This window comes from Triturus cristatus, chromosome 7 (genome assembly GCF_964204655.1).
Source record: "Triturus cristatus chromosome 7, aTriCri1.1, whole genome shotgun sequence".
Lineage (NCBI taxonomy): Eukaryota > Metazoa > Chordata > Amphibia > Caudata > Salamandridae > Triturus > Triturus cristatus.
The window spans coordinates 1,538,086,777-1,538,108,872 of record NC_140590.1 but is presented as its reverse complement, the minus strand read 5'-3'; positions in this window follow the sequence as shown (position 1 = coordinate 1,538,108,872).

Genomic DNA, 22,096 nt, shown 5'->3' with positions numbered 1-22,096 from the left:
AATGTTTTAGCAGAACATTGTAGGCACCTCACCCAAACTGATCATCAAACGATTCCGCCCTCTCTATGCTGACGATGCCGTGCTCGTGGCCCATACTCCCCTAGGCCTACAAAGACTACTCACACATTTTGTCAATGTATGAAGGATTTAGGTCTTTAAGTAAACTTGGACAAAACATTTGTAATGAAGTGCAGGAGGAGCAGGTCAGACTGTCGCAATCTCAGGATAGGAGGCACTAAGATTACTTTTACCTCCTCATTTTCCTACCTGGGTATTTTGTTCGAGAACTAAGATTCTTGGATACAGGCCAATAATTCTAGGAAGCTATACGTCATGAAAGTCATTGCAGCATTGTCAAGTTTAGCAACTAAACTTACTAAGCAGCTTTTCAGTGAAATGTTAATAATCTATAAAGCAAAGTGTTCATAGCAACGCTCAACCCTTCAGCTGGTACAGAATGCCTGCTTTATCAATCTCCTCTGTGTCCCAAAGGGTAGCTCCTTGTTTCTATGTCATTCTGAACTCAGTTATATGAGATACAGCTAGAATTCAGCCAGTGCTTTTATGGCATAAGATTTGGACTTGCGATGATACTCTATTTAACCGTAAGGTTATCAGGAACTGCCTTAAATTGTCGTTATTTGCAGAAAATCCACGGTTGAACTATATTAGTCACCTTTCTATCTTTTTAGGGTCATGCTGAATATTTTGACCGTCCTGATACCCTAGAGCAGGGGTCTTCAAAGTGTGGGGCGCGAACCCCAGGGGGGCCGTGAAGTGATGGAAAGGGGGTCGCGCATTCCCGGTCACACTTCTGCCCAGGCCCATCGGACAACAGGGGATTCAGCCCCCCTCCACCTCCGTAGTGTGTCTCAGCTTCAGCTGCTGTGGGCTCTGCTGGGCTGTGTCTGCAGTCTTATCTCCAGCAGAGCCTGGCACGCCTGAGTTTTTAACAGATCGTTAAAGACCATTTGCATGTTCACATACCTTTTGTAAACTGGTTACTGAGGCTTAGTTTTTTTCTAGTTCCAGTACCCCCTGGGACCCAACTCTGCGTTTTCCTTACATTTGTATTTTACATTTACTGCAGTAGTGTGTTAGAATGCATTTCATGAAAAGAAATATAAAGTAGGGTTGCAAGAAGGAAAATACCAGCCATTTGATGTTTAAAGAGCCTGCAAAGGCCTCCTCTTGACACTAAATGGGATTGTAAATAAAATCATATGCATTTATTCGTAATGTGACTTTTCTGTCTTTGTTCCCTTTAATTATCAGTCATGGATCATTGAGGCTGCTCTAGAACACAATTAAAAGTGCTTTCTATTTATATTTGCTGTTCCAAGTAAGCACAGATGAGTGCTGAAATATACAGCTTTAGGTGACTGCTTATTTTTGTACCGTCTGGGACATCAAAATAACGAGTAGGCAACCCTCACCATAGGACTGGAAGTGTGTTGCAGGATCAGCACATTATTTATTTCCTCCACCCTCGATCCCTGATTAATGTAATAATAGCAATAGTTTAACTTGTATCTTTAAACCCTACGCTGCCGTCAATAATATGCTGAGTTACTTCAAGTGTCTGGGAATACACCCTGCATTCAGAGAACTCACTTCTCATTCTCGCACTTCACTTTCACGCTCACCCTGCACTCACAGTGATCACAATGCACTCACACTGATCACCACGCACTCACATCATTCACCCTCTCACCCTGCACTCACAGTGATCACTCTGCAATCACAACGCACTTGCGTTGTTCACCCTGTACCTCAGCCTGCAGTCACACTACTCATCTGCACTCATGTGACACCTCATTCACCTGCCCCCTCACTGCTCAATTTGCAACTCACTTAAACAAGCCCATAATTAACCATGCATTTATTTGTCCCACTCTGCACTTACATCCGCACCCAAATTCATATGGTCACCTCACTCACCCTGCAGTCACTCCTCTTTCCCTACTCTCACACTGTTGCATCGCTCACCGTGCACTCACATGGGCACTCTTCTCATCCACAGAATGCAGAGGGTTAATGAGCCTGCTACAAAAAACATGTACTATGCAGATCACAGAACTGAGTGTGAGTAAACTATGAGTAGCACTATAAAAAAAATGTTTGTCAGAAAGGTGCTACAGATAGATGAGTTGCTTTGTTGGTATAGTAGTGAGGGAATTTATGGAGAAGGAGGAAACGGGGGATGGGGCACCAAAAAAGACTGTTGCGCCGTGTGTGACCAGTGCTATGGCCAGCCCTGCCTGGGAGTGTAGGCCCCCCGCGAAGGTTGGGTCTAGTGGCTCCCCTGCTTATGCCTATTACTATTATTATTTACATTTGTAGTGCGCTACTGTTACCAAAAGGTGTGCTGGGGCTAATAGCCATCTGCTGCCTGAAGGCAAATGAGAAACACACAGAAGGAGAAGGAGAACCAGCCAAATGGGGTGACCTACAGAGCATAGAGCCAGGTTTTTATATCTTCCTAAAGGATAATAGATTCTTGGTGGAGCGAAGCAAAGGAGGATGCATGTTCCATAACTGTGTGGCCTGCACCAAAACAGCAAGACAGACAATTAATGCCTTCCTGAATTAGGGAACAATAAGCAGAGTGGCACAGGCCAAGAGGAGCATACGGGTCCAACCCGTGTGCTCGGTGAGGAGAGATGAGAGGATGAGAAAGGACAGCAAGGGAGTGAGAGAATTTGATTGAAGAGGTCAGGGATGAGGAGAAATGTGAAGTGCCGAAGGGAAGTGTGGACACGCAAGAAGTGAGTGTGAGGGAAAGTCGAGGGCACAGAGGAGGGCTACTGTCAAACTGTGAGAGAAGATAGCTGAGAGATGATCTGTGACCTAAAAGGTAATTTGATGCGACAGGGGTGAGGAACAGCAGCGATAGGGGAAGAGAGGGAGTACTGGGATGGGTGCTGAGCAGTGATTAATTTGTAATAAACCATGTGCCAGGGCCCTCACCAGTAGGCCACTGCAACTTTAACCACCCACCCATTGCCTTGCCTGTGCAGCCAATGACAATACCTATGCAACTACCAACCATAACACTGTACAAGTGTGACTATTTCAAGCCCCCAAAGCTATAAGAATGGCATGGATGTCAGGAGTTTTTAATGTATATTGAATTAATAAACAGTTGTTCTGCTCATCTCTAAATTACACAGACAAAGCCGCCATGTGGCAGACGGTCATAGTGCCAGTGTGCACAATTAGGTGCCAGTGCGGAGCACCGGAAACCACCTGCTCAAATTAAGCACTGGTGCTGAGGTAACACGGGAGAGGGACTTTGGTTCAAGAAGGTGTGAAAAAACAAAGGAGAGATGTGAACGATGAATGGGGGACTGGAGAGGTGTAAGATACAAACAAACAACAATTTGAATGGAGAGACTTGAGGTGAATGAGAAGTGCAGATGGGCACGGGAGGTGACGGGGCCAGAGAGGCCATGAGATAAATGCGAGAAACTGTTAGAGATGAGGGCAGTGAAAAGACAGGATGGCAAGAGGTGATTAAGGGTGAAGTGAGAAGTTGAATGGGGAGAGTTCAGAAGTTGTAAAAAGGGGTGAAAGAAAATGGCCTGCAAAGTGAGAGAGGGATCCGGGATTGGGAAATGAGAAGAGAGAGGGATGGAAGGGAGGGGTGAGAGTAAAGCGGCATGGGTAAATTGCTTAACTCTGCAAAAGACCGCCAGGGTTTTAAGTGACCCTTGCTGCTCCCTGCCAGGGCCAGGTGAGCTTCTAATGTGGCAGCACATATGCCTGCGGAGTGGAAGGCCCATCACAAAGGTTGACTAGACATCTTTCTGATGTTAATTGCGGTATTTTGGTTATAAACTGGTACTGATGGGGTGAAATCTTTCCACAGTGTTACTGTGTGCAAAAAATATCAAAATAATGAAGCAATTCTATCCCAAAATAACGCGGCAACACATAAAATTATTTAAATTTTCTTCCCACACAATTTAGTCAAGCCTGTCGTGTAATATGGTCCTCACCTGCCTTGTTATTCCAGAAGCCCGGACTACAGGTTTAGAAATGTTTGTCAGGAGGGGGTCCTTACGACTGAAAATGTTGACAGGGGGGTCTCGGCACCCAAAAGTTTGAAGACCTCTGCTCTAGAGTGTATCAGTAGCAAAGAGTTAAAGAAGGCCTGTACCTGTTTGTTTGAGGATGTTACCAAACCCAGTGTTGTTAAGAATCAGATGATGCTGGTTACCCACGATATTCAACCATACCTCAAATTTGTACACAATCCTCGCCATAGGTTCATTTCAACTAGCTTCAGATTAGATATATTTCATTGTCTGACACCTTTTCCATCAATAAACGATTGATCTGAAGTTTTAATTAAATGATCCTGTGACAATCTTTCCAATCAAACTATCCTACATATCTTGTTCTATTGTACATTTCATAGGAACATGAGGAAGCGTTTAATACTGCCTTTTTTATGACAATATGTTTTACACAATATCATCCTGTCTATCTGTTCCTGCAGTCCCTACCGACCTTGCCCATCTTCTGCATTGTGTCAAGTTATCTTTGGTCTGAGATTCGCTTCAGGAAATCTTTGAATGTTTTGAATGATAAATGATGCTTTGTTAGGATAAATTTACATATATTGGGTTATTGCACTGGATGATCACATTGTCCTTGTTTTCTAATTTCTATTGGTCTTTTAATGTTTTAACCTCTTATGGACAGATTTTTAACTGTAAAATGATGTAATGCTTTTATGAGTTTAACTCGAAAATCAAGTAAAGTGCTTTAAACTTTATTTGCCTGCAGCAGTGTAAAACCTGCAATACAACCTAATAATATATCCCTTTTGAACAGATAATAACCTCCCTTTTAAATATTAGTAAGGAACCCTTTTGTAAGTCTTGTAGCCCACAAGGTAGGGTGCTTGAGATTTAAAAGTGAGTCTTGTAGAAAATTATTATTGTCATGTGCTTTCAGTGGCAAGGCCCAAAAAGCTGTTTCCCCAGTGGCATGCCTAGCTGTCCTATGTGGAAACCCAGAGTGCAGATTAAAATACTAATTCTGATACCTCCAGTTAGGGACCAGCTAGGAAAATGATTCAATTACTCTTTTGATATTCATTAAAAGTCCAACTCACTGAGGGATCCGCATTTTTAGCAAATATTAAGGAAATTTAACTTTTAGAAAATCACATTTTGCCTGTCTGAAGCGCCTGGAGGCTAATTTGTATTAGCTCTCCAGCAATATCCCAGGCAGTGATCAGTCCGATGAGGTGAGAAAACTGGTCCTAGAGCAGAAGTAATGGCTTGGGTGTGGGAGATGTTTTTCTCTTCACCTGGCAGGAAAACCAGAAGGGTGAGCCCAAGAACTTTATTTACTTGACAGGGCCTCTCCTTTCACATGCAAATGCTACTTGACACCTAGAAAGGTCCTAGCTTTTGTCCTCCCAACCCGACTGGCATCAAACCCAATAGGTGGGGAAAGGTTCCCCCAGGAGTGATTTGGAGTGACCACAGAAGAAGGGACTGCTCATTACTAGGGGTGGGCGGAATTTGCAAAATTCACTTTCGCATACTATCGCGAAAATGTTAAAAATCTCCGCAAACAAGCGGAAATATCGCGAAGACGCGGAAGCTTTTTTCCCGCCCGTTCGCGGAATTTTCTGCGTGATCACAGCTCGCCAACTTACCCATGCGGTTGCTCACGGGCGCGGCCATCTTGTTTTCACTCGTCCCGCCCGCTCGCATTCGATATGACGTGCCCGCTCGCGGTGGAGAATGACGTGTTCGAGATCTCAATCATCTCATACTCTCGCGGTGCATGATCGCGAGAAGAAAGACGTGATCGCGCGACGAATGACGTGATCGCGAGACAAATTATGTTAATGCGGGACAGCGCAAATGGCTACCAACAACCCAACATCTCGTGGAGATGGCGACCGGATCGGGAAAACTTGTCGGCGAACGGGGGGGATTCAGGTAAGGCGCTCGCGAGAATGTATTTTTTTACAGCGCGAGCAAGAAAAAAATTTCTTAGGTAAGGCGGAAATTTTGACATTTTTGCGCTCTCCGCGGAACGCGAACATTTCAAATTATCGCAATTTCCGCGAGCGGAACAGAATTTTCGCCCAGGCATACTCATTACTCTGGTCACACCTCTGGGTGGGCAATTACGCTCTGTTAAGGGCAGAAAGATTTCCCATCTTGGATTTTGCAGGTGAGAGGCACTGTGGGATTGTTTGCAGTGGGGCAAAAAGGAATTGCTGCAAAAGTGGGTTGGGTTACCTTTGGAATCTTTTACTCCACTATTGTTTATAAGAATGTACTCAGTTTTTCCAATTTGGTTTGGGATTTTTACTATTTTGCATTTTTACTTAATCACGTTTTTCGTATTGGCTAAACACTTTACAACTTGCCCTTAGTTAAGCCTGCCCGTTCTGTACCATAGCTACCAGGGGGCTTAACTCCGGTGAATTTGGTGACTTTAATGTATAAGTGCTGTAATTCAATTTTGAGGTGGGCAATCACCTACTCCAAATAATAATACAATTTCTTTCATAAAGTATGACCAGAAAGGTTAGCATGCTATCACTCGATGAGTGTGCTGAGACAAAGCCCACCTGAGATGAATGCATCAATCATAGGGGACATTTTTTAAAGTAAAAACTTGACATTGAAACTTAAGAGAGACAAATATAGGCTCAATATGCATGTCACACCATATCCCCAAAACACTGAAAAGTACCTTTTTGCACCTTAACCCAACACACCAGTCTGAATATGGCCTCTTCTAGCCAACATGAACCCTGTTGGATTTTCTAATTCTCCTTTCCAAATAGTATATATATATCCCTTGCTCTCTGTCCCTTTCCCTCTGCCACAATCATGTCACTTTACTTGTGCAGCTTCCACTACAAAGTGGCAGATCCCTAATGGCCAGTATCTATTGTTTTTGAACTCTCTTGTGTAGCTCCTTTCAGATGCATCTCACAATACCAGACAGTTCAACTTGAAGACTCATTAACAGATGTATTATTCTTAGATCACCCTAAGCTAGCTCCAATATCTATCATTAGTTTAGTTATTGAGTTCCCCTTATCACCAAATGATACTTTTTAAAGGTGCACATGGTATAGTGGGAGGCTTGATGTTAGTAGCCTCAGCAAGGCTTATTCCATAGTTCATAAATAAGTAGCAATTTCCTTAAGTGTTTACAAAAGAAATCACACCATAACTTATGTCATTTATTAGCTCATCAACTAGGACATATGGAACAACTAGAGGGGGAACACTGGCTGCATCAGACATTCAGAGAGGAGGAAGAGAAACACACACCCTGAAATAGACAAAGGTCTACTCAGGAAAGAGATACTACAAGATCCTCAATAAATGTGTGCAACATGAGGCGTGGAAGGCAGGATTTGCACACAAAAGACACCTGCCACAAGGTCTTTCACAAATGTGACAGTTATTTCCTATTTGTGTCTTAAAGTGATTTCCCTAGAACTTGCACATCCCTAGAAATCTACAGACCATACTACACATCAAATGAATTAAGGGGAAAGAACACTCACGTTCTGCGCCAAACCAAAGGGTCCAACTATATCCCCAGTCCCTCAGTGATCATATTAAATAGCTGTGCAATATTTACCTTGATAGACATTCTGGTGGTTCACAGCTGCTAGTTAGGTCTAATGGAACCACGTGTTCCACAGGGGCTTTGGACCTTTGCCTACAAACTATCAGTGAAAACTATAAGGGAACTGCAACTGCTTAAATTAAAAAGCCAAGTGAAACCAACAGATAAAGTTAGACACTTCATATAAGCAACTGGTGGCTTTACAGATCACTTTCTCAAAACAATCGTAATTGTGTGGAATGTTTGATGAGTAAGTAAAGTTTCTAGGCTGTTTGAAAGCTTGTGAGCAGAACAGTCCCATATCTACTACGATATGGTACATTTTTGCTCTCTTCCTGTGCAAGAGCACTTGTGGCTACCATGCGCCAACTCAGACATCTTTGTGCCATATTACAAGAGTGCCTGCATTGTGGAAAGCATAGGTTTTGTGCTGCAAGGAGACTGTTTTATTAAGAAAAGTAGGGTTTAAAGTGTTTCGCGGTTTGTATGTGTGTTGTACAAGGTAGCACGCAGGCAAAGTGGGAAAAATGAGAAGAAATGAAAACATTTCTCCTTGTTACGCATGCCTCGAGGATGCACAGGAATTTAATTGAAATCACTGTCTACAATTCTTTGCAGAGAGGTATTTGCATCAAGACCCATAAGCGGTTGCATGGGAACGTCCATGCACCACCCATGGAATGACCCTTTGATGCAAAGTAAAGCATGGCAGAGCATTGTTCAGCTTTGCGTTACTTTGTGTAACTATCCAACATAAATTAATACTTACATACAATTGGAAATCCTACCATAGTGCTTTGCGTCAGTTTTGCATTAAAAAAGTGATTCAACGCATATGCAAACTGCTTTGGAATCGGAGCCTTAATATTTAAAACAACCATCTTCAATTTGAGCAGCAATGTCCTGCAGCTACCAAAGCAAAGAGGACATTGCAGAAGAGGCACATAGGATTATGCTCAATTTATCTTTTTATTATAAATTATTTAATTTAATTTAAAAAAAAAAAAACAAGCATTCATGAAATGGACAATAGTAATCCTACTGACTGAAAACTCTGGCCTGTGAGTTGAAGATGAGAGAATGAATTAAAATGATGCGCCCAAAGGCAAGTCTCAAGACAATCTCCCTACGCGAGGGACCTGTAAACCTGAACCCTGGTAATTGTATTTTTTTCTGCTCTTTTAGTCTGTGACTCATCCCTACTTTTTGGAACCATGACTCATTCCTGCAAACAAGCATTAATAGAATGTGAATCCACTGTGCAAGTCATTTTTAATTAATAAACACGAGATAAAAAGACCTTCCAGCTGACATTTTCAAGTGTCGCACAAGCAGCTAAACAGAATACAAATTGCATGCGGTGGCAACACATTTTTGTGCTCTTCCGGCAGCCATCTTGGACTCTGGTGGAATAGTAAAACCATAGGGTTAGGAACCCATGGCGTCTTCAAGGGAACACGGGCGGAAGGAAGGAGAAACGAACAGCAACTGAGGGCTCATGGCAGAAACTAGATGTCTTCCACTGCCTGAATACTAAAGCATTTCTTTTGTTGAAAGCAAATGCAAAAAAAAAAAGCTTTCAGGGAGACTTTGTAATGATACCACCCACACTACACAAAGGGGAAAGTAGGTTGATAGCAACACTTCCACTTATATTTTCAACTAGCTTTGTCCCTCTGCCATCGAGAGTGAACGCGAGACATGGCTTCGTTTTCACCTCAAGTGTATTGACGTATGCTCTTTCTTTGTTGCTGTTTTAATTAGCCAGACTGTGCTGTTGCCGACCGAGCAGCTCTTGTTATTGTTATGCAATGGTTCCGACCTCCTTTTCCCGCCTATCTCTGATTAACAATAAGTTCGCCATTATAGCGCATTCAGTGGCGCTTAAGGCGTTTCAGCAGAACTGGGTGCATATGCTGATCGCATCAAGTTTGTCATTTTACTGTTATGTCACGCTCTCCGAGGTTCAGATGGTAGGGTGCCTTTTCTAAATATTAAATTGGTGCCACCGTTTCGGATATGAAGGGAAGTACATTTCGTTTTTTTCTTCTTATTAAACTGCAACTTTCTTAATTAAAGCTCCATTTCGTTCTTTTTTCTTCTTATTAAAATGCAACTTTCTTAATTAAAGCTTTGCTGAATGATGTGTTGTGGCCTTGATCTAATCCAGAAAGCAATCTAAGTAGACTGGCCTGGTTTTGCCAACAAATGTGCCTGAATAGGCGAACCGGGAGAGTAAAATCTGTGGTACTTCTAAGTGATATGTCTGAATTTTGGAAATAAAGGTAACTTTTCTCTTTTCTTTAGACTAATGTAAGCTATGGTGACCCAAATCCAGTTCATTCCAATGGATCTAGGAAGAAGCGGATGAAGATTTGCTTGCAACAATGAAGCTACTGCAGCCTCACTCTCCATCCAGAGATGGGCAGCCGCGGCCCGCACTGGTAAGAGCGGTGGGGCCAGGTGAGGGGGGATTTGGATGGACGATGACCAGGGAAAATGTATTAATGTGCCCTGGTCATCATCTGTCGGAATCCCCCCTCACGAGGCCCCACCGCTCATACCTGTACGGACCGCGGCTGGAGATGGGTAGACGCGCCCAGCTTGCCTGAGTAAAGAGGGACCTCCCAACCTCCTCTAGATCACCTACTAGTGAGGTTTAGTGGCATGATAAGAGTATATACGGGCTGTTCATCCATGGCTCCCTCCTTCACATGAAAGTCTCCTTCCACTATCTAATATACATTAACAGGGTGCACTCTCTCAGACACGCTGTACAAGCATGGTTTTCTAGGAACAGACTACCTGTTGGGCCTCTCAGGGCCCCAGGGGTACCAGGGGTAGTCACTATGCCAGTTGTGCACATGGTCTAAATATGTATTCAAGAAATAGATATATCTACATACTGGACAAGCATGTGACCCTGCATACCCACTGCAAGAAAGGCTTTTAGACTAGCAATTCATCTCCACTGTCCTCTTCCAGTAACTTGTACCTGAATACTGTATTAAAACATCATGGGCAACGTGTATCATCAGTACAAGTAGTGATTACCTAATTGCGATTTTCTCTGAATGGCAATTAGGTAACCGCTAATCCTAATGTATGAAACTCTTTTCAGTTTCATTAGCAATTCTTAATGGGTCGCAAATAGGCCTAGCTCATGCATATTAATGCGATAGGTCGTAATTTGCGAGCCATTAGGAATCTACGTCATGACAGGGATGGTGGCCTGCTGAGGTAAGCAGACCACCATGTCCGTAAAGGAAAACGGGATGCATTTAAAAAGAAAAAGTGAAACTTTGCAGTTTCATTTTTTGAAGAGGCCGAGGTCCGTGTTAACACTGCCTGCTCTTAAAAAAATGTTTTCCAGTCTCATAGGGCATGGGGTCATTTACTTCAAGGAGTCGGTAAAATATGAATGTTTTGCAAATGCTTTTTTGCAGGAAGCTAACATCTTACACCCTTGTCAATCGGGTTTTAGGCCTGGACACTGAACAGAGTCAGCACTGCTACATACCACAGAAACGTTAAAATTTGCCCTAAATCAAGGGAAAATGCAGTGCTGATTCTGTTGGATCTAGCGAGTGCGTTTGACACTATATTGCACAACATCTTGGGAGACCGATTAGCTGCAAGTGGCATCTCACACAAGGCATCGGCCCGTTTAAAATCATTTCTTGAAAACCTGTCCCACAGGGCTCGGCCCTGAGCCCAACACTCTTCAATATATATATGGCACCTCTGCTCAACCTGATTGTATCTTTTGACTTTGAGTCTATCTCATATGCTGATGACGCTCAGCTAATCCTAACATTAGAACAATGATTTCACCGTGGCACAGGAAAATGTTCCGCGCTGCCTCATCGCCGTCATCGACTGGATGAAATCAAACCATCTCAAATGCATAGCCAAAAAACAGAGATCATGCTGCTTGGGAAGTCTAACATCTTCACACCCAAACAGTGGTGGCCGACTGACACTGTCCTTCCACCAGCAAGCTCTCTCGGTAACCGGAACTTGTTTCCACATGATAAAAACCTTTAAAAAGGTTTTTGATCTGCTTGCAGTCAAAGCTAGAAAGACAGTTGCAGTTGCCTTATTCCTGTCTCGCCTAGACTACTGTAACAGCCTATATGCAGGAGCCAAGAAGGCAGCCCTGAAAAAACTACAGAGAGTCCAAAATGCAGCAGTCCGTCTGGTATTAAAATTGCTATGAGGGCCCTTCCCATCAGCGGCACTCAAAACCCTCCACTGGCTGCTGGTACATAAAAGGATTCTTTTTAAGATCTTAGTAATCAACTTTAAAACTTTTAGGTCAACAGGACCTAAATACATCAGGACTAGAATCAAACCATATGTTACTTAATGGCTACTGAGATCATTCTCTGAAATTTTTCTAGCAACTCCCTGCTTTCATTTGACATCGAGAGGGGGCAAGTCGATGGCAGTCCTGGGACCAAAAGCTTGGAATAGTTTACCTACTCATCTCAGACTCTTGCAGTCAGAAACCATGTTCAAGAAACTTTTGAAAACCTGTATTTTTGCTGCCCCAGATAATATAGTGTTTTCACTTATCTGATCAGTTTTCGACCACTCTTATGGCTTTCCTACCTCTACCTCTCTGCATCAGCACCAAGATGCTCCTCAGGAGGGAAAGTTGCGCTTTATAAATGACACTCATTCAACCTTAATTTGGTCACAAAACATTCATATATCCCATTCGGATTCAGAATTTCGAAGGGACGCCCTAAACGCGCCCCTACCAAATGGTTAATCGCAAACACAAATTGCAATTCGTTAACATGTTACCGAATCACAATTTATGATTCATACATATGTAAAATCATTTTTGCGGTTGGAAACGAACCGATCGGCCGTTTCTGACCACAAAAATGCTTAATGTATATGGCCCTAAGTTCCCTTTTCTACCTCTTTCATGGCCACTTTTTGTATATTTAATATGCATGTGCTGAACATCATTCTATGTTAGAATTATAGGCCTAAACTGTTTTTCCCCTTGTGTATTTCTCTCACTTATAGCTCATCTATAACTTATAATATTCTTCTACATTGTATGCAACTGTATCCTTTCACCACTATTTACATTATACCTTCACAATAGTTGTCTAAGCTCGTCCTTGCTAAGAAGTAGCCCCGTAGGCATTTTCCTTTTTCTTTTAATACCTACTGATTTAATATTTATCTTTTTAGCATCCTGATTTTAAATGGTTTTATTGTATCGATTTTTATCAATTGTCATAATAAAGGGTTTTACATCTCTCTTAGGTCCATTAAATTTGCACCACTTTAGCCCCACTCTCAGCAAAAAGCGATTTGTTTCCATTATTTTTCCACAGCTTCTACCCCGTCTCCATTTGCCTAAGGAATGTGCACTAAATATGCAACCAACTTCCTGCATTGCCAAACATTTGTTGCTCATCTGCCCCCTCTACTCTTGACAGGTATTACTGAAAGAGGAAGAGATCCAAACCTCACAGACACAACACTTGTCCTTCACAAAGATTTTGTTATTTTTTAACACATAATTTACAATAACCAGACAGGCAGAAGAGAAGGTCTCTTTCTTAACAAGTCTAATGCAACTGCTACTAATTAACATGAGACATATGCAAATATATTTACATAATTATCTCTGCAAATAACAGCTTTTTTAGAGAGTCTATATTTCTACTGAGGAATATTAATTATTATTTATTAGTCATTTGTGACACACTCATGCAGTAAAAAAATTCATTTCACAACGTATGGAGCTACAGAAGGAGGAAAGCAGGAAGTGGAATAGGTCCAATATATCATAGCATCTCCAGAGAAGCGGAGATCAATACGTGCCATCACATCAGTCAAAAATATAGGCAATTACTTAAGCAGCCAATTATTTAGTTTTTTTTCTGAAGCTTGTCTCAAATGCATGGCCCTATAGAGTTGCAGAGACCTGGGGATGTTGTCCAAAAGTCTGCCTTGCTTTGTTGAATATTTGAACTGCCATGTACCCAGAACATGAAAATAAAAGGGTAAAGGATGTAAACTAAGAGACAATGGGGCATATCATCAAGGAGGCGATATAAAATTATCGCTGCTTTTGCGTCCGTTTTTGGACGAAAAGCGGCGATAATTTTATCGCCTTATCAGCAAGGTCACGCTATCGCGTGAATCCTTGCATTAGCTTCCTTTCCCGTAACGCCCACCTTTGCATCTCCAATGAGATGCAAAGTGGGCGATCCGTCCCAAAATAACTGGGGAAATGTCGCTAACCGACATTTCTCCAATTATCAATGGGCACACTAACAGGCATAGCGATATGAAAATTAGCGCTAACCTTGGTTATCGCTACTTTCCTTACGCCTGCTTTTAGTTTGACATAGCCATTATATCCAATGTAAGGTGGATATCATGGCTAAGTCTGCCCTGTCCTATCAACAAGCTATCGCCAAGCTTTGTGAGACTATCGCTGGATTTCCAGCGATAATCTCACATTTGACAGTTAGCGCTTGGAATTTTACCGCTTTAGAGATAAGTGTTGCTGATAGCATGCTATCTCAGCAATAAAATTCCACATTACCCGGTGATAATTATCCTAGCGCTAAGTGCGCTTAGTGATAATTATCGCCGGTCCTTGATGATATGCCCCATTATTTTTCATAATTTGAGTGTACAACATGATTTGGGATTAATATTATAGTTTACTATCCTGAACTCATTGGGCACATATTGGTAGCAGATACCCACTCAATCAATCAATAGTCAATGTTTTATTATGATTTGGAACTCAAAGAGGTCCACATAAAAAATACACAAATATCTTCAAAAGACAATTCACGCAATTGACAAAGTACAGAACAAAATACATAACAGAGTCATTCAACGTACAGACATACTACACTGATGTAAAAAGTCCTTGGACTAATAAAGTGCAAATACGCAATAGAATTAGTCAGAAACACAGTACATATCCAAGCATAAGAAATGTAGTAGGAACGCTGGTGCAGTACTTAAGTATAAGTCGGTGCAATCAGCTTTGCACAGCTATGTAAACACGGTAAATCTAATTAAACTGTGTAAATCGTATTACCCTAAAAGACCATCCACTCAATACTTAGCACCCTACGTATGTAGGTCTTGTTGATATTTAAGGTGCTTTTATTGACGTGTTCTTATCATTTCCCTTCAGGTGCCCCAATGTTTGTATATGGAATAATGGGAGGAATAATGGACGCCACTCTTAAAAATAGGAGAGGAAGAGTATGGCATAGCAAAAGGGTATTATCCCTAAGTATCCATGGACTGCCATGTTGATAATAGGCATTCAGCTGTTATTTTAGGGGATGGCCCAATCCTCACATCCTGACCGGATGACAGATCAAATGAATACCTGATGCGATGGCTACATGTGTATAGCACACACTACCAGAAGAGGTCTATTACATTGACAGCATGAATTTGTTTTCGGAGCATGTTATCTAGATCGGATTCAACAAACTCAAAACGCTTGAACGAATTTCAAAAATTGAAACAGATTAGCATCCCTAATTTCAAATGTGGATAGGGAAGTTTAAGGCATCGTTTTAAAAAATACACTGCTAAAAAGGAAACTTGGTCACAAATCAAGTGTTGGGTGGTCACAAATTGCCACTTATCGTGAATAAATAAATGATAGATGTGAACTGTGGGGATAGCTACCTCATATTAAACTGCATAAAATAATGTGCACCCATTTATGACAACAACACATTGCATGTTCAGTCTAATGGGGATTTTTCAGCACCAGCGGTTTTTAGGTCTCGCCTACAGACAGCTTTTGACCTATTCTCCCTCATACAATAAAATATACGCTTATACGTAGTGGTGATACATGTGCACTTATACATAATTTCGCGAAGGCCTCCAGTGTATCAAGATACTTATGATTGCATGCTTTAATGACATCTGCATATGTATGCATCATTGCATCTTTTTTTCGTCTAAAGCCGTTCGCTAGTATTAGCACAAAATGGATAGTCTGAAAAGTAGGCGGTAATTGATCCTGACAAACAGTATTGTATTATGTATTTCCTAATAATATTGTGAAAAAAACATTGTGCCTCAGAATTGTGAGTGCAGTTGATGAAAATATGATTTAGGTACTCTTACAGGCAATTGCTTTGCCAACAGGTATGACTGATGGTAGCAAAACACATGAGATGGTATTGAGTACAGTACATCATAAATATTGTCTTTTATTGTTAGGTTCTGTAATTTGGATTTACAAGAGGATTCAACAATATGGCTCTCACCTATGTCTACATTTCAGAAGTTCAACACCGTACTCCTAACTTGAGAGGCAGAATTCTGAATTTTAGCTCTATATCTACTGTTTATTTCACACTACTGAGACATCACTTCAGATTAATGGCTCCCTATTACACACTCATTACCCCATACTCCTGAATCCACAATCTTGACTTCACATAAAACAAGCATGTGTTCGCACACCACATGGGAGTACAGCAATCTTTTAAAAGAACAGCTGTTTTCAGGTAATTATTTTTGGTTATTTTATATACCACAGATTTGGTGATTTTCTTTACAGCCATCTCCACTTTAAGTGTGATAGTTAGATATTAAAAATATATACTCTGCAAAGAATGATCCTGATAACAGTGGGGGGAGTGTTCATAATCACAATTGATCTCATGGATGCATATTTCCACATTCAGGTGGAAAAAGCTCATCAAACGCATCTGAGAATCTATGTCTTGGGAAAACCCTTTCAGTTCTCCTTTCCGACTTTTGCCATCAAATCTTCCCCGAGAGAATTCATAAAGATGATGGCACCATGGTTGCTTGGTGACTTCAAGGATGGAAGTTCTTTTCCTATTTGGATGACTGGCTCCTTATGTTCCATTGAGAGAAAAAGCATTAGAAGATAGGAGGATAATGAAGGATTGTCTTCGGCAACATGAGTTGCTGATCATTTACTCAAAATGCTGACAAGCACACTTCATAACAGACAATGGAATGGTGTTTCTACTAGTAAAGAGAGCTGCCAAATTGTGAACTACACACTACAGACTTCTTCCTCGGAACATGAACGTCCATACCTGTGGTTGAAAACTGAGGGTCACATGACACCATGTGTATTTCTGTTAACTTGGGCGACATTGCACCTTGGGCCTTTTCTAATCCATCTGCTGCAATACCGGAAGAAACCAACATTGATGAGTTTAGAAAAGGAGATTCCATTATCATTGCAAATCAGTGAATCTGTGATGTGGTCGCTCGATACTCACACATTTCAGACAGCCTTGCCAAGGATTGTGACAATTGATGCTAGTTTAGAATGAGGCACAAACATTATTGGACATGACAATCTAGAGGTCATGGAATATTAAGGAGAGGGTCAGATCTTCAATCCGTGGAGAACCGCTGACGATACATTGCATTGCTACACCTCCAATCTTTCATGTGTCAGCAACATGTTCTTGCACAAACAGACAATTCAGTGGTAATTTCTTATATCAAGAGACAAGGAGGGATAAAATCGTATGCTTTCAATCAGATAGCTTTGAAGATTGGGGCATGAGCAGAGAATCAACTTCTTATCTAGGGTAGTTCACATCAGTGCAAAGGACAATTTTATAGCAGACAAACTGAAAAGAGTCTTCCTATAATCTCAACACTTGTCCTTAACACCATGGGTGTTCTCTCTAATCCCCTTTTGGACCTATTTGCTTAATCAGACTTCAGAGGCTATTATCTTAATTTCTAGCACTCTCTATACCATACATTCCTCATCTTCTGCTAGCTTTTCCTCTATTTCCACGTATCCCTTAGCTACTTTTAAGGATACAAGACTGATAACAGCTCTTTGCTCCTGCCGTTGCAGAACCTAGTTTGCACTGGTGAAAGCTACTCAAGCTACTATGTCATACAAAATCCTTAGGCACACACTATGTATAGGTTATATATTTAGAGTTTTTTCGCATTTTTAAGTTCATCAAAAGTATGTTCTTGAGTAATTCCAATTTCCACATGAAAGTTATAGTGATCCAAATCTTGGACTCCAGAGATCATTTATTGTAGATCATTTTCAGTGTTCAAAACATCAAATTCTTTCCAGAAGCCAACACGTGTTTCGTCGGATTTAATGACTTAATCAGGGCTACAATGGTTAAAAAAACATTACAGGGTTGACATTCCCAATGTAAAGTATGCCATACATACTAGGCAACTTCATTGTCACCACCAACTGTCGCCAGCCTGTTCATATTACATGCGTCCTCGGTAGAGAGACATGCAATGGTATAGGTGAGCATGCGTGAAACCAAAATAGTGTTTCAAAATTTAGGACATCACTCCTATTTGTCTACGTGAACAGTAACATGTTTCCAGTTAGTTACAACAATATGGACAGAAGCAGAGGGAACAATTAAAGTATATAGCAGCATAAATGTACATTTTCCTATAGTGGTTCACTGCATCATTTAGACAGTGATTGAAAACTATATAGTGATTCATTGCATCATTTGGACAGTGATTGAAAGCGATATCTATAGTCAGTACAACATATACATAGAGATAAGCAAAAGTAGAGGTAAAAGTGAATTGCACCTCACGAGGTCACGGTAAATCAAGGTAACATCCAAAATGGAAATATACTGTAGTACCTTACCACCCCATGCAGGAGTAGGTGTGGGTTGGCAAGTTGCCCCATACCTGTTTGTCTCTCTGTGAACAAATAAAAAGCACAGCCATGCTATATAGGGGAGTCCTTTAGACCACCTGAATATTCAGAGAAAAGCTATGTCAATATATAGTAAATTGGATCCCAAATATGGTCTCATTGAAACAGTGTAGTCACTCACCTTGATTCCTTCCTCAGAGCTGTGTATCAATATCACCACACACTCCTCTTCTTCTTCACACTTTTCCTCTATTCCCACTTATCCCTTACCTACTTTTAAGGATACAAGAGTGATAACAGCTCTTTGATCCTGACCTTGCAGAACCAGGTTTGCACTGGTGAAAACCACAACTCAAGCTACTACTTGGAGAATACTTCTATTACCTTTTCTGCTTTGTGTACCGGGATGTCTTCCACTATCATAACTTTCTCGGTCTGGAAAATGAGAGAATTGGGCTTCTCAAAGTAGAAAGATTCCAGGACCCTTGGCTGTTGCTCTGAAGGAGTTGAGATTTCCTCATACTTTAAAGTCCTATCATAAGCAATGAGAAACATTTCAGCTATAGTGGTCTTTGAGATCTTTGTTTCAAGTCCAATGGGATACCAACATGACTAACCTCCTAGAGGACCTATTGAATCTCGGACTCACACAGGGAGCGGAAAGTCACACACATGCCACCAGACACCAACTGGACCTCATCTTGACCAGCTTCAATAACATCACAATAGAGAAGCCCACACCAATCACCTGGTCTGACCATGCCCTCATCGACTTCAGCATACCCCTCCCACACAACTTCAGAAATACCACTGGCAAATCTTTACAGCAGGACTGAACAAATTCTTGAAAGAAACCTAATCTTTAGAGCTCTTAAACCACCAATCACAACACCTTCGCCTTCATGAGAATTACAACCAACACCCAGAGGATCGCCCTGACCCCCCTGGCCCACTATCACCACTCATTATATGAATTGTAACTATAATGAAAAACTAATAGAATGGTAACTGCGCCGTTTTCTTAAATAACAAGAAAAACGGTGACATATTTGCTGTGCAATTTTATAATAATCATACCTGATTTCACTCCTTCTATTTACTAGAGTTAATGTTTGCTTGCAAGAAAAGCCTATTTTGAGTTTCTAAGATGGTTCATGCTTGCATACCTGATTTAACAGTAGGTCTTTTGTTCTATATAATAGCAGAGCCTGCTATTCTTATTGTGCAAATGAAGGCTGACCTCCTCCTTTGTAGCCTTCAGATAAAGTGAGCGATGCAATTCTGCATTGCCTGCCTTGTTGTCTTCTGGCATGAAAGTTCCTAACTAAAAACTTCCCTCCCTGTGCTCAACTTTTATAGCATTACTTTCAGAATAAAGAATTAGAATGACAGCGACATGGTGCCTTTTATGTATTTTCATTTCTCAATACTATGTTCCTTTGAATAATATTAATAAAAAAGACACATACGGCCTGATTACGGGTTCAGCAGTCCGTGAAACGCCGTACCCACGGTTGCGGTCCGACCTCCATGACCTTGGTTGTCCAACTGCCGTATTATGAGATTGTTGAATTGCTGTTGGAAAGACTGCCGACAAACCGCCGACACCGCCAGCCATCTGCAGACTGCTGAGGCTGTGGTCGGGAAAAAGCAGCTGCCATAGGGCGGTGCAGAGAAGTTTCACCACTGTCCGTATCAATGGTTGGCTTTCTGACAAGCCGACCGTGGTGGTTGGACTGCAGGCTTCGTGTCGGCGTAATTGAAGGATTTGTGGTGCAAACTCCCACTTTCCTGTTCTTCCCATCAGATTTTGAAGTGGATTCCTTTCTTCAGGTAACCCCTTACCAGCAGCACCTTCACCTTGAAGAATAAGACCCTGTTTGTGGTCAAATCCCGATAAGTCTGTTTTGTACCATATACACATTGACTAGACTGGTCACATATGGGCCAGACTCCGGCAGTTGGTGGATGGTATTTTTTCACATGTATCATACATATTTGTGCATTCGACACATGTGCAATCGAAACATACACACAGGCATCGAAAAATATGGAAACCATTGACCGCTGCCAGAAAGACCGCCACTCGCCCCGTGGTCAACTCGTCCAACCGCCGGCTCTGCGGTCTTACAGAGACACCCAAACTCATAATCAGGCCAATTGTTATCAATCTTCTAAAAACGTAGTACATTTCCCAGTAACAATGAATTAATAATACACAAGCAAACTTAATTTTCACGTTGCAAATATAAATAACATAACCTAAATGTGCACTCTAAATAGTCACACATATTGCCTTTTGGTTAATTAGCACATGTAACTAAAGAAGGGGAATACCTAGAAGAGAAGACGTAACAATCATGACAAGCCACCCCCCTGAAAAAAAAACAAAGATAAAATATTTTGGCTGCCCACCTTCCAAATCTCCCATCTCCAATAATGGCCCTCTAGCCTGATAACAAATTTTAAAAACAGTTTCAGGAAAATGACCGAACCCTAAGCTGTATGTTTTTTCATTTCATCCTTAATTGACCAGAAATAACTAGAAGAAAAGGCCAACTCCCCACTTCAACCATATCTGTCACCCAGGGTCCGAACCCATAAAAATCTAGGAATTTATGGCACCCATCCTACCAGAGGCCATCTACCTCTGCATAATATCATGACATCCATAAACACTTGCAAGAAAATTCATACAAAGAAATTGGAGGGCATAATAGGAGGTCAATATTTTTCTATCAACCCATAATTGTAGTAAACAATAAAACAGGAGAGGAAAATGTTTGTCCTGCTGATTGGAAGCCTTTGCCTATGTGGATGCTACTCTACCAACAATCCTTTTCTCAAAATTGCTCAACTCTCCAAACATATTAGACCTCCTATTTGACCTCCACCATTCCCCACACACCCATTTCCCATTTTCCATTTTCCTTTTTCACACCTATGGGAATACACTTTTCAAAAACTGGGCTTCAAATCTAACAAAAAAACATGGAGTATGGGAATGAAAAATGCCTGCACCCAGACTCTAGTTGTATCTCCCTATGAAACAAATCAACAAAACTAGACTTCTTTTCGTAGAGGAGGCTTCCTCAGATGGGTAGAAGAGCTCACAGTAGACAAGGAAAACCAAAGTGGGCCTTTGAGACAGAAAGTGTATTTGATGAATGATAGCATAAACTGGGCTGGCCTTGGAAAGAATTTGGAAAGACGGAGGGGGTACAGAATGGAATCAGACTTCTGACGACTTGTTTTTTTTTGCAGTCTAATGTCACTGCGGAATAACTATTACAGTAAAGTGCACTATAAAAACAAGAACTGAGCTACAACACTGAAACGTTTAGGAGACCGAAGTGTTAACACATTACTTTGATTTAGTTATGTGTTTGTCACCGATTACAGACTTATTTTAGCCGACCGTATGAAAAAGGCAACAGATATTTGTCTACTGCACTTGAAGAAATTTCTACCCATCTGAGAGGACTGAGTCCTGTCTTGAATGTCTGGAACTATAAAGCTGTTCCAAGGGCTAAGGGACCTGGCATTTTTCTGACCAAAAGAAGACAAGGGGCCTGGCATGCCCAGTCTAACCTGTTCACACAATCGACAAAAAATTCTATGTAGACTGTTTTTGTAAAAAAAATTGATTGTGTCCATTGATTAGGAGTGCCATTTGTAACAACATATTGTCACAATCAGTCACATGTATATATTTTGTATATGACACATGCACACTACTTAGTCTCTTTACTCACCTTCACTGTGCTGTCACTATGCAGGAGCATC